We start from the raw sequence: 13030 nt of genomic DNA, 5'->3' as shown, positions 1-13030 counted from the left end.
GGCTACAGCAGACCCACAGCTGTCATAGCAATGATGAATGCTGCTCCCTTCTGCCCTGCCAGTTAATAGCTGTGAGCGGGAAAGATTTGTGCTCGGCACGCGAGCCTGTATGAAAGTCAGGAAGCTGGTATATGACGTACCAGTACTCAGCATTGGACATGGAGAGGGTGCGGAAACCAGTTTTTTTTTTTTTTTTAATAAAATGCAGTAGTGGGAGAGGGTTTTTCTGAAAATAAAAATCACTTTTAAATACAAGAATTACTTCTATGTCATAAACAACCTTGGGAGAATAAGTAAAGAGAGGTACTTTTTTTAACAAAGTGCAGCTGGTGGACAGGGGTTTTTCAAAACTAGAAGAAAACCCTTTTTAATATAATTAGTATCAACATTGACATATGTAGATTATATTATGATGTCAGGAAAGCATTGGTCAGGAGAGTTGAATGAGGAGTTTCACCAAAAGTGAAGACTATGATAAGCCTACCGTCGATATGATACGCTTTTACATGAAGCTATGAATGTTATCCACATGGCTTCCACGGCAAGAATCTTTGTAATGGTGCTGAAAGAGTGCACTAAGGGAGGGCAACACATGTAAGAATACAGTATATCGTGATCGTAAAGAATTCATATGGGGCCAAAAGTGTTAATAGATAAAAAGTAGAGATTATTAGAGTGTAGAAAAGTATTTGGTAGTGTCAGAGAATTATTTGATGAAGGTGACCTAATCTGACAGTGGACTGAATGATCGGAATGAAAGATGTGCCCAACTCAGATATAGCAAAAAAGAGAATAGGTCTGGGATTTAGGATGGATGATAGGATTACATACAGAAATAGAAACACTTTAATAATTCATACTGCTAGACAAATATAAAACAAGACCATGATATAGTAGTGTATACTGTGAGACGCTTAGAACTCCTAGAGTGAACTCGCAGATCCACGGCAACGAACCTCCCACGGGTGAGCTGGCCAGATAGAGCACCCCCTATACAGGGAGCATTAGGGTCAGGAATGAGAGAGACTATCACCACGGAAGCTGGCACCTGGGGACAAGCAGTAGGAGATCCCAAAGAAAGAAGCGATGGGTAAGACAGACTAGGGGTAACTGGACGCAGGGCGGATTGGAATGGTAAGGTAGAGACACAAGGGAAGCTGGAGAAGCCGGGAGGAAAGCGGTAGCGGAGTAGGAAGGCAACACTAGATAGAAAAGGGATTGAGTGGAAACAGGATGGACTGAGCAGGACGGCAAGGCAGGGAGAGCTAGGAACGGTGGGGAAGCTAGGCTGGCTGGGCTGAAAGAGACACAGGACAGACCAAGCAGAGACAAAGGAGGACCTGGGTCAAAAGAGCACAAATGACAGACAGGCAAGGAGTAGAGGAAGGAGTAACCTTAATACCAGACGTGCAAGGGGACTTCCGGGTCAGGATCCAGGAGTGGAGGCACGGAGCACCTGTAAAACAAAAGGAGGAAGTGCACGTGCGCAGAGGGAGCAAGCGCACCGGATGAGAACCAGGAAGAAGCGGTTACTCAGGAAGAGGGAGGACGTGAGGCTGCAGAGAGAGCATGACGGGGCCGATGAGTATGCCGGCGAGCAGAGACAGAAGCAGCAGGCACGGCGGCAGGTACAGCGGCCGTGACAGTACACCTCCCCTTACTCCCCTTCTTTCGAAGACCGGAAAGAAACCTGGCTAAGATCTGAGGAGCCTGTATATTCTCACGGGGCTCAAGACCTCTCCTCGGGACCAAAACCCTTCCAATCGACCAAAAAGAGAGTTGTACCTCTAGATTTTTTCATGGCAAGAATATCTTTAATCTCAAAGACATCCGAATCAGAAACAGGCAAAGGTTTTTGAGCGGGAGAAACACGGAACTGATTGAAAACGACAGGTTTTAGAAGGGAGACGTGAAAAAAGTTGGGAATGCGAAGTGAGGCGGGCAATTTCAATTTGTAGGCAACATCATTGATATGAGACAGAGCCTTGAAAGGACCTACGTAGCATGGACCCAGTTTATGTGAGGGGATCTTAAGATGAATAAACCTGGAAGACAACCACACCTTATCACCTGACTGATATAACGGAGGATCCAGACATCTCCTATTGACATATCTCTTAATCCTGACCTGTGCCTGTTCTAACGCAATTTTGGTCTCCCGCCAGACCCTGGAGAACTCCTCGGACAGAAGATCAGCCGCTGGCTCACCCGAGACAGGAAGTACCGGCAGAGAAATAGCAGGATGTTGCCCATAGACGATAAAGAAGGGAGACTTGGAAGAAGAAACATTGAGATGGTTATTAGTGTTGAGCGATACCTTCCGATATCGGAAAGTATCGGTATCGGAAAGTATCGGCCGATACCGTCAAAGTATCGGATCTAATCCGATACCGATACCCGATCCCAATGCAAGTCAATGGGACGAAAATATCGGAATTAAAATAAACCCTTTATAAACTTGTAGGTTCATTCTACATGAAGGAAAACAACTAAGAATAATGTAGGATGTATTGGGGGACGTGGCGGAGACATTAAAGGCACAGAGGTTTAGCCCAAACAAATAGAATAGCAGGTTTTTTTGTTTTTTTTTATGACGTTCGGTGTTAGAAAGATTTTGACTATGTTATTTATTTATTTTTTTTTTTCAGATATTGATGTTTCACTACTTCTACGTCCTTCACCTTCTTTTTTACTTCTCCCACACTTTCTTCTTCATTATCCTCATCATCAGCTTCTTTGACATCAACTATCTTCACCTTATTCATCATCTTCTTCTTCTACCTATTTTTTTTTTTTTTTTTTTACATTGTTCATATTCTTTTTATTTAACTATTATCTTTTTCATATTCAACTTCTTCATCATATTCTTATTTGTGACAGGCATTCCCGTAGTTGTTATCTATAAAAGTTTGAAGATTACACCTTCCGTTCTGCCTGTCACAAAAGAGTTACATTTGTCCGCATTCAGTTTGGCCTGCAGCATCAGGCTTTATCCAGGGGCACCACGAGGAGGAACGGACTCACCCCCATACACTGCTTAGTCTTCTTCTGCTTATAATTTAGATTATATCTTTTGCTCTGATATTTAGTCTTATGCTTAATGTTCTTCTGCTCTTTGTTCTGCAGCCTCTTGTTCTTCTGCTTCTCGGTCTCCCATGTCGTCGTCGTCTCCAGGGTCGTCGTCTCCAGGGTCGTCGTCTCCAGGGTCGTCGTCTCCGGGGTCGTCGTCATCGGGGTGGTCTTCAGGGTCATCGTCTCCAGGGTCGTCGTCATCATGGTGGTTGTCGTCTCTGGTGTCGTCGTCATCTTAGGGGTGGTCTTCCGGGTCATCGTGTTTAGTCTCTTGAACTTGGAAATGTAGCAGAAGGTACAAGAAGGCTGAGAAAATGCCGAGAAACAGCTGATGGAACTGGAACTCGGATGGCTACCCAAAGGTCCAAGAGCCAATGGAACTACCGAGGACCAGCTGACGTTACTGGAACCCGGTTACTAAGCAGGAGGTACCCGTGCCTGAAAGCACTAACAAGGACCACCTGACGTTGGTGGAACTCGGATACCCAGAGGGAGGCACCTAAGCCAAAGGCTCTGCCCGGAACCAGCTGACGGTACTGGAACCAGGATGGGGAGCAGAAGGTACAAGAGCAAAAGACACTGCCGAGAACCAGCTGACGGTGCTGGAACCCGGATGGGTAGCCGAAGGTCCAAGAGCCAATGGAACTACCGAGGACCAGCTGACGTTACTGGAACCCGGTTACTAAGCAGGAGGTACCCGTGCCTGAAAGCACTACCAAGGACCACCTGACGTTGGTGGAACTCGGATACCCAGAGGGAGGCACCTAAGCCAAAGGCTCTGCCCGGAACCAGCTGACGGTACTGGAGCCAGGATGGGGAGCAGAAGGTACAAGAGCAAAAGACACTGCCGAGAACCAGCTGACGGTACTGGAACCCGGATGGGTAGCCGAAGGTCCAAGAGCCAATGGAACTACCGAGGACCAGCTGACGTTACTGGAACCCGGTTACTAAGCAGGAGGTACCCGTGCCTGAAAGCACTACCAAGGACCACCTGACGTTGGTGGAACTCGGATACCCAGAGGGAGGCACCTAAGCCAAAGGCTCTGCCCGGAACCAGCTGACGGTGCTGGAACCAGGATGGGGACCTATTCAAGCTTGTCTTCCTAGAGCCCCAACTAGCAGTGTTGGAGCAAAGGGTCAGCAGGAGGAGGAGATGGAGCAGAGTGTAGGCCGAAGCCTGCACTGGCGGCAGCTTTGGGTCTGTTGTGTCTGCGTGGCAGTTGCAGGACACGTTGCCGGCTGCACAGCAGGGGAACAGCTGGTGGTGCTGAACCCCACTGACACATTGGCTGGTGTTTTTCTCTGTGCAGCTAGCAGTACCGGGCCCCAACTGGCGGTGTTGGAGCCCGGGCTCTGCAGGGGGAGCAGAGTGTAGGCCGAAGCCTAATTGAACTAATTTCAAAGGTAACCTTTAACCCCCCCTCAGGGGTTACAAAGTAGAAGAGCCACAGCTTATGCAGCAGTAGTGCTGCACAAGTCAAAGGTTGCTCTTTTAATTTTTCTCCTTGCACACGCTGAATGAAACACGTATAACATTTAGCCCTTTATACAGTCAAACTGTGTTGCAGGCGCGAGTTCCCTTCGTAATGAGACGCAGCACAGATGTCAAGAATCCCACCTTGGTGCTGGGTGCAGCCTCCTGAGCGTTGTTATTTGCTGTACAGGAGTCTGCGCTGTCGTGTTATCCCCTGGCCTAGCGCTGTTAGCGCTGCCCATCTTCTGACATCATTTAATGTCGGCCGGTGCGGTTTGCGATGACCATGAATCCCAGCCCCCCAGTGTCTTAACATTGTTAAAACACTGCGGGGCTGGGATTCATGGCCTGGCGCAGTACATATGTTCGCCTCTCGCTTGGGTTCTTACACCCGCTTCAGACTATGCGGCGTCAGCTGATCCCTTATCGCATGCCGCGGCCAAGAAGCCGCACAGTCTGAAGAAGGCGGAAGGAGATGAGGGACAGGCGAACTGATGCACTGCTCATGCCCATCAATCACACCCTCGCAGTCCCAATAAATAAGACACCGAGGGGCGTTGTGTGGGTCAGGGCGGCCGCAGAGGCGCAGGCAGCCAAACAATGATGCCAGAAGACGGGCAGCGCTACCAAGGGGGTTGCAGTGTGTCATTACAAAGGAAAGTCACACCTCCGGGACGGTTAAATGGTCACACAGAGGACACATTTTAGACGTGTTTTCAGTTCCACATGTGCGAGGAGAATACGTTTATGAGCCACCTTGCACACATGCAGCATTACCGCTGTACAAGGTGGCTGTAAAACGTACAAACGCCTGGGGGAGGGGGGACAGGTTCCCTTCAATTTCAGTTCTTTTGTCTGCGTGGCTTTTGCAGGACACGATGCCGGCTACACAGCAGGGGAACAGCTGGCGGTGCTGAACCCCACTGACACATTGGCTGGTGTTTTTCTCTGTGCAGCAAGCAGTACCGGGCCCCAACTGGCGGTGTTAGAGCCCAGGGTCAGCAGGAGGAGGAGATGGAGCAGAGTGTAGGCCGAAGCCTGCACTGGCGGCAGCTTTGGGTCTGTTGTGTCTGCGTGGCAGTTGCAGGACACGTTGCCGGCTGCACAGCAGGGGAACAGCTGGCGGTGCTGGACCCCACTGACACATTGGCTGGTGTTTTTCTCTGTGCAGCTAGCAGTACCGGGCCCCAACTGGCGGTGTTGGAGCCCGGGCTCTGCAGGGGGAGCAGAGTGTAGGCCGAAGCCTAATTGAACTAATTTCAAAGGTAACCTTTAACCCCCCCTCAGGGGTTACAAAGTAGAAGAGCCACAGCTTATGCAGCAGTAGTGCTGCACAAGTCAAAGGTTGCTCTTTTAATTTTTCTCCTTGCACACGCTGAATGAAACACGTATAACATTTAGCCCTTTATACAGTCAAACTGTGTTGCAGGCGCGAGTTCCCTTCGTAATGAGACGCAGCACAGATGTCAAGAATCCCACCTTGGTGCTGGGTGCAGCCTCCTGAGCGTTGTTATTTGCTGTACAGGAGTCTGCGCTGTCGTGTTATCCCCTGGCCTAGCGCTGTTAGCGCTGCCCATCTTCTGACATCATTTAATGTCGGCCGGTGCGGTTTGCGATGACCATGAATCCCAGCCCCCCAGTGTCTTAACATTGTTAAAACACTGCGGGGCTGGGATTCATGGCCTGGCGCAGTACATATGTTCGCCTCTCGCTTGGGTTCTTACACCCGCTTCAGACTATGCGGCGTCAGCTGATCCCTTATCGCATGCCACGGCCAAGAAGCCGCACAGTCTGAAGAAGGCGGAAGGAGATGAGGGACAGGCGAACTGATGCACTGCTCATGCCCATCAATCACACCCTCGCAGTCCCAATAAATAAGACACCGAGGGGCGTTGTGTGGGTCAGGGCGGCCGCAGAGGCGCAGGCAGCCAAACAATGATGCCAGAAGACGGGCAGCGCTACCAAGGGGGTTGCAGTGTGTCATTACAAAGGAAAGTCACACCTCCGGGACGGTTAAATGGTCACACAGAGGACACATTTTAGACGTGTTTTCAGTTCCACATGTGCGAGGAGAATACGTTTATGAGCCACCTTGCACACATGCAGCATTACCGCTGTACAAGGTGGCTGTAAAACGTACAAACGCCTGGGGGAGGGGGGACAGGTTCCCTTCAATTTCAGTTCTTGTGTCTGCGTGGCTTTTGCAGGACACGATGCCGGCTACACAGCAGGGGAACAGCTGGCGGTGCTGAACCCCACTGACACATTGGCTGGTGTTTTTCTCTGTGCAGCTAGCAGTACCGGGCCCCAACTGGCGGTGTTAGAGCCCAGGGTCAGCAGGAGGAGGAGATGGAGCAGAGTGTAGGCCGAAGCCTGCACTGGCGGCAGCTTTGGGTCTGTTGTGTCTGCGTGGCAGTTGCAGGACACGTTGCCGGCTGCACAGCAGGGGAACAGCTGGCGGTGCTGGACCCCACTGACACATTGGCTGGTGTTTTTCTCTGTGCAGCTAGCAGTACCGGGCCCCAACTGGCGGTGTTGGAGCCCGGGCTCTGCAGGGGGAGCAGAGTGTAGGCCGAAGCCTAATTGAACTAATTTCAAAGGTAACCTTTAACCCCCCCTCAGGGGTTACAAAGTAGAAGAGCCACAGCTTATGCAGCAGTAGTGCTGCACAAGTCAAAGGTTGCTCTTTTAATTTTTCTCCTTGCACACGCTGAATGAAACACGTATAACATTTCGCCCTTTATACAGTCAAACTGTGTTGGAGGCGCGAGTTCCCTTCGTAATGAGACGCAGCACAGATGTCAAGAATCCCACCTTGGTGCTGGGTGCAGCCTCCTGAGCGTTGTTATTTGCTGTACAGGAGTCTGCGCTGTCGTGTTATCCCCTGGCCTAGCGCTGTTAGCGCTGCCCATCTTCTGACATCATTTAATGTCGGCCGGTGCGGTTTGCGATGACCATGAATCCCAGCCCCCCAGTGTCTTAACATTGTTAAAACACTGCGGGGCTGGGATTCATGGCCTGGCGCAGTACATATGTTCGCCTCTCGCTTGGGTTCTTACACCCGCTTCAGACTATGTGGCGTCAGCTGATCCCTTATCGCATGCCACGGCCATGAAGCCGCACAGTCTGAAGAAGGCGGAAGGAGATGAGGGACAGGCGAACTGATGCACTGCTCATGCCCATCAATCACACCCTCGCAGTCCCAATAAATAAGACACCGAGGGGCGTTGTGTGGGTCATGGCGGCCGCAGAGGCGCAGGCAGCCAAACAATGATGCCAGAAGACGGGCAGCGCTACCAAGGGGGTTGCAGCGTGTCATTACAAAGGAAAGTCACACCTCCGGGACGGTTAAATGGTCACACAGAGGACACATTTTAGACGTGTTTTCAGTTCCACATGTGCGAGGAGAATACGTTTATGAGCCACCTTGCACACATGCAGCATTACCGCTGTACAAGGTGGCTGTAAAACGTACAAACGCCTGGGGGAGGGGGGACAGGTTCCCTTCAATTTCAGTTCTTGTGTCTGCGTGGCTTTTGCAGGACACGATGCCGGCTACACAGCAGGGGAACAGCTGGCGGTGCTGAACCCCACTGACACATTGGCTGGTGTTTTTCTCTGTGCAGCTAGCAGTACCGGGCCCCAACTGGCGGTGTTAGAGCCCAGGGTCAGCAGGAGGAGGAGATGGAGCAGAGTGTAGGCCGAAGCCTGCACTGGCGGCAGCTTTGGGTCTGTTGTGTCTGCGTGGCAGTTGCAGGACACGTTGCCGGCTGCACAGCAGGGGAACAGCTGGCGGTGCTGAACCCCACTGACACATTGGCTGGTGTTTTTCTCTGTGCAGCTAGCAGTACCGGGCCCCAACTGGCGGTGTTGGAGCCCGGGCTCTGCAGGGGGAGCAGAGTGTAGGCCGAATCCTAATTGAACCAATTTCAAAGGTAACCTTTAACCCCCCCTCAGGGGTTACAAAGTAGAAGAGCCACAGCTTATGCAGCAGTAGTGCTGCACAAGTCAAAGGTTGCTCTTTTAATTTTTCTCCTTGCACACGCTGAATGAAACACGTATAACATTTAGCCCTTTATACAGTCAAACTGTGTTGGAGGCGCGAGTTCCCTTCGTAATGAGACGCAGCACAGATGTCAAGAATCCCACCTTGGTGCTGGGTGCAGCCTCCTGAGCGTTGTTATTTGCTGTACAGGAGTCTGCGCTGTCGTGTTATCCCCTGGCCTAGCGCTGTTAGCGCTGCCCATCTTCTGACATCATTTAATGTCGGCCGGTGCAGTTTGCGATGACCATGAATCCCAGCCCCCCAGTGTCTTAACATTGTTAAAACACTGCGGGGCTGGGATTCATGGCCTGGCGCAGTACATATGTTCGCCTCTCGCTTGGGTTCTTACACCCGCTTCAGACTATGCGGCGTCAGCTGATCCCTTATCGCATGCCACGGCCATGAAGCCGCACAGTCTGAAGAAGGCGGAAGGAGATGAGGGACAGGCGAACTGATGCACTGCTCATGCCCATCAATCACACCCTCGCAGTCCCAATAAATAAGACACCGAGGGGCGTTGTGTGGGGCAAGGCGGCCGCAGAGGCGCAGGCAGCCAAACAATGATGCCAGAAGACGGGCAGCGCTACCAAGGAGCTTGTTCAATACAAAGGAAAATCACACCTGAGGGACGTTTTAATGGTCGCAGAGGACTCATTTTACACGTGTTCAGTTCAACCTGGGCAAGGAGAATAAGTTTCTGAGCCACCTTGCACACATGCAGCATTACTTTCGTACAAGGTGGCTGTAAAACGTAGAAACGCCTGGGGGAGGGGGGACAGGTTTCCTTCAATTTCAGTTCTTGTGCCTGCGAGGCTTTTGCAGGACACGTTGCCGGCTACACAGCAGGGGAACAGCTGGCGGTGCTGAACCCCACTGACACATTGGCAGGTGTTTGGCTCTGTGCAGCCAGCACATCTGGGCCCCAACTGGCGGTGTTAGAGCCCAGGGTCAGCAGGAGGAGGAGAGGGATTACAGTGTAGGCCGAAGCCTGCACTGGAGCAAGTTGAAAGGGAAACTTTACCCCCCCCCAAGCATTTGTAGCTGAAAGAGCCATCGTGTACAGCACTAATGCTGGAAAAGGTAAACTTAGCTCTTTTAATTATGGTCCTTGCACATGCTGAACCTAACACTTATGAAAAGTGTCCCCTCCTACCGTGATACCGTCCGGTTGGTGGAACTGTCCTTTGAGATGTGACGCAGCACAGCCGTCATTCTTACCCCCTTGGCGCCGTGCGACGCCTCCTCAGCGTTGTTTGAATCAGTCCCGGAGCCTGCGCTGTTAGGTTAGCCCTTGGCCATGCACACATTTTGCGCTGCCCATCTTCTGGCATCATTTGGTGTCAGGCTGGCTGCGCCTGTGCGGCCGCGCTGGCCGAGAGCCCGCCTCGCAGTGTCGTCTAATGTAATCCCACCGCGGGCCTGGGATCCGTGGCCATGCGCAGTGCATATCCTCGCCTCTCACTCCCCTCCCTACGGCTTCTTCAGACTGTGCGGTGTCACGGCCGTGGCATGCTATTAGGGACCAGCTGACACCGCACAGTCTGAAAAAGCCGTAGGGAGATGAGTGAGAGGTGGAGGTTCAGATATGCACTGCGCATGTCCATGGATCTCAGGCCCCCAGTGGGATTAAATCAGAAGACACTGCGAGGCGGGCTCTCGGCCAGCGCGGCCGCACAGGCGCAGCCAGCCTGACACCAAATGATGTCAGAAGACGGGCAGCGCAAAATGTGTGCATGGCCAAGGGCTAACCTAACAGCGCAGGCTCCGGGACTGATTCAAACAACGCTGAGGAGGCGGCGCATGGCGCCAAGGGGGTTAGAATGACGGCTGTGCTGCGTCACATCACAAAGGACAGTTCCACCAACCGGACGGTATCACGGTAGGAGGGGACACTTTTCATAAGTGTTAAGTTCAGCATGTGCAAGGAGCACCACGAAAAGAGGCACTTTTTCCCTTTGCATCATTACTGCTGCACAAGGTGGCTCCTTCAGTAACAAACGCCTGGGGGGGGGGGGACAGGTTCCCTTAAATTTAACTTGTTGTGCCTGCGTGGCGGTCGCAGTACACGTTGCTGTATACACAGCAGTGGAACAGCTGGCAGTGCTGAACCCCACTAACACATTGGCGAGGTGTTTGGCTCTGTGCGGACAGCACTTCTGGACAACAACTAGCGGTGTTGGAGCCCAGGGACAGGTGGAGGAGGAGGAGGTGGAGGAGGTAGGAGGAGGTAGGAGGGATTGCCACACACACAGCAGGGGAACAGCTGACGTTACTGAACCCCAATAACAGAGGAGGGACTGTTGGGACTGTGCGGACAGCACTTCTGGACGGCAACTAGCGGTGTTGGAGCCCAGGGACAGGTGGAGGAGGAGGAGGTGGAGGAGGTAGGAGGAGGTAGGAGGGATTGCCACACACACAGCAGGGGAACAGCTGACGTTACTGAACCCCAATAACAGAGGAGGGACTGTTGGGACTGTGTGGACAGCACTTCTGGACGGCAACTAGCGGTGTTGGAGCCCAGGGACAGGTGGAGGAGGAGGAGGTGGAGGAGGTAGGAGGAGGTAGGAGGGATTGCCACACACACAGCAGGGGAACAGCTGACGTTACTGAACACCAATAACAGAGGAGGGACTGTTGGGACTGTGCGGACAGCACTTCTGGACGGCAACTAGCGGTGTTGGAGCCCAGGGACAGGTGGAGGAGGAGGAAGTGGAGGAGGTGGAGGAGGTAGGAGGGATTGCCACACACACAGCAGGGGAACAGCTGACGTTACTGAACCCCAATAACAGAGGAGCGACTGTTGGGACTGTGCGGACAGCACTTCTGGACGGCAACTAGCGGTGTTGGAGCCCAGGGACAGGTGGAGGAGGAGGAGGTGGAGGAGGTAGGAGGAGGTAGGAGGGATTGCCACACACACAGCAGGGGAACAGCTGACGTTACTGAACCCCAATAACAGAGGAGGGACTGTTGGGACTGTGCGGACAGCACTTCTGGACGGCAACAAGCGGTGTTGGAGCCCAGGGACAGGTGGAAAAGCAGAGGAACACAATGTAGGCCGAAGCCTGATTGGAGAAAGTCGATAGGGAACCTTTAACCCCCCCCCCCAAGGCGTTTGTAGCTGAAAGAGCCAGCTTGTGCAGCACAAAAGATGCAAAAGGAAAAGGTGGCTCTTTTCATTATGCTCCTTGCAAACACAGAACTAAACGCTTATAAAATGTGTCCCCTGAAACCGTGAGACCGTCCCGGAGGTGGGACTTTCCTTCGTAATATGACGCAGCACAGCCGTCATTCTTACCCCCCCGGCGCCGTGCCACGGCTCCTCAGCGTTGCTTGATTCCGTCCCGGAGCCTGCGCTGTTATGTTATCCCGTGGCCAGGCACACTTAGCGCTGCCCATCTTCTGACATCATTTGGTGTCAGGCTGGCTGCGCCTGTGCGGACGCGCTGGCCGAGAGCCCGCCTCGCAGTGTCGTCTAATGTAATCCCACCGCGGGCCTGGGATCCATGGCCATGCGCAGTGCATATCCTCGCCTCTCACTCCCCTCCCTACGGCTTCTTAAGACTGTGCGGTGTCACGGCCGTGGCATGCTATTAGTGACCAGCTGACACCGCACAGTCTGAAGAAGCCGTAGGGAGATGAGTGAGAGGTGGAGGTTCAGATATGCACTGCGCATGTCCATGCGCATGTCCATGGATCTCAGGCCCCCAGTGGGATTAAATCAGAAGACACTGCGAGGCGGGCTCTCGGCCAGCGCGGCCGCACAGGCGCAGCCATCCTGACACCAAATGATGCCAGAAGACGGGCAGCGCTAAGTGTGCCTGGCCACGGGATAACATAACAGCGCAGGCTCCGGGACGGAATCAAACAACGCTGAGGAGCCGGGGCGCGGCGCCGGGGGGGAGGAATGACGGCTGTGCTGCGTCATATTACGAAGGAAAGTCCCACCTCCGGGACGGTTTTACGGTATCAGTGGACACATTTTATAAGTGTTAAGTACTGCGTGTGCAAGGAGCTAAACAAAAATAGCTACCTTTTCCTTGTGCAGCATTACTGCTGCACAAGGTGGCTCTTTCAGTAACAAATGCCTTGGGGGGGGGGGGACAGATTCCCTTACATTTCAGTTGTTGTGTCAGCATGGCGGTCGCAGGACACATTGCCGGCTACACAGCTGGGGATCAGCTGACGTTACTGAAACCCAATAACACTGGGTCGTATGTTTTGACTGTGCAGACGGCACTTCTGAGCCTCAACTGGCGGTGTTGGAGCCCAGGAATTTAAGTTCAGGTGGTAGAAAGATGAACACAACAGGAGACCTGGATAACATAGACAGTGACCTACTTATTTAATCAGGAAGAGGAGTGGCAAATTCCTGCGAGATCCAGGCCTTGTTCATTTTCAGGAAAGTAAGCCGGTCAACGTTATCGGAGGATAGTCGCATG

The sequence above is a fragment of the Ranitomeya variabilis genome, chromosome 1 (assembly GCF_051348905.1).
Source record: "Ranitomeya variabilis isolate aRanVar5 chromosome 1, aRanVar5.hap1, whole genome shotgun sequence".
Taxonomy (NCBI): Eukaryota; Metazoa; Chordata; class Amphibia; order Anura; family Dendrobatidae; genus Ranitomeya; species Ranitomeya variabilis.
Note: the sequence above shows the minus strand (reverse complement) of the source record.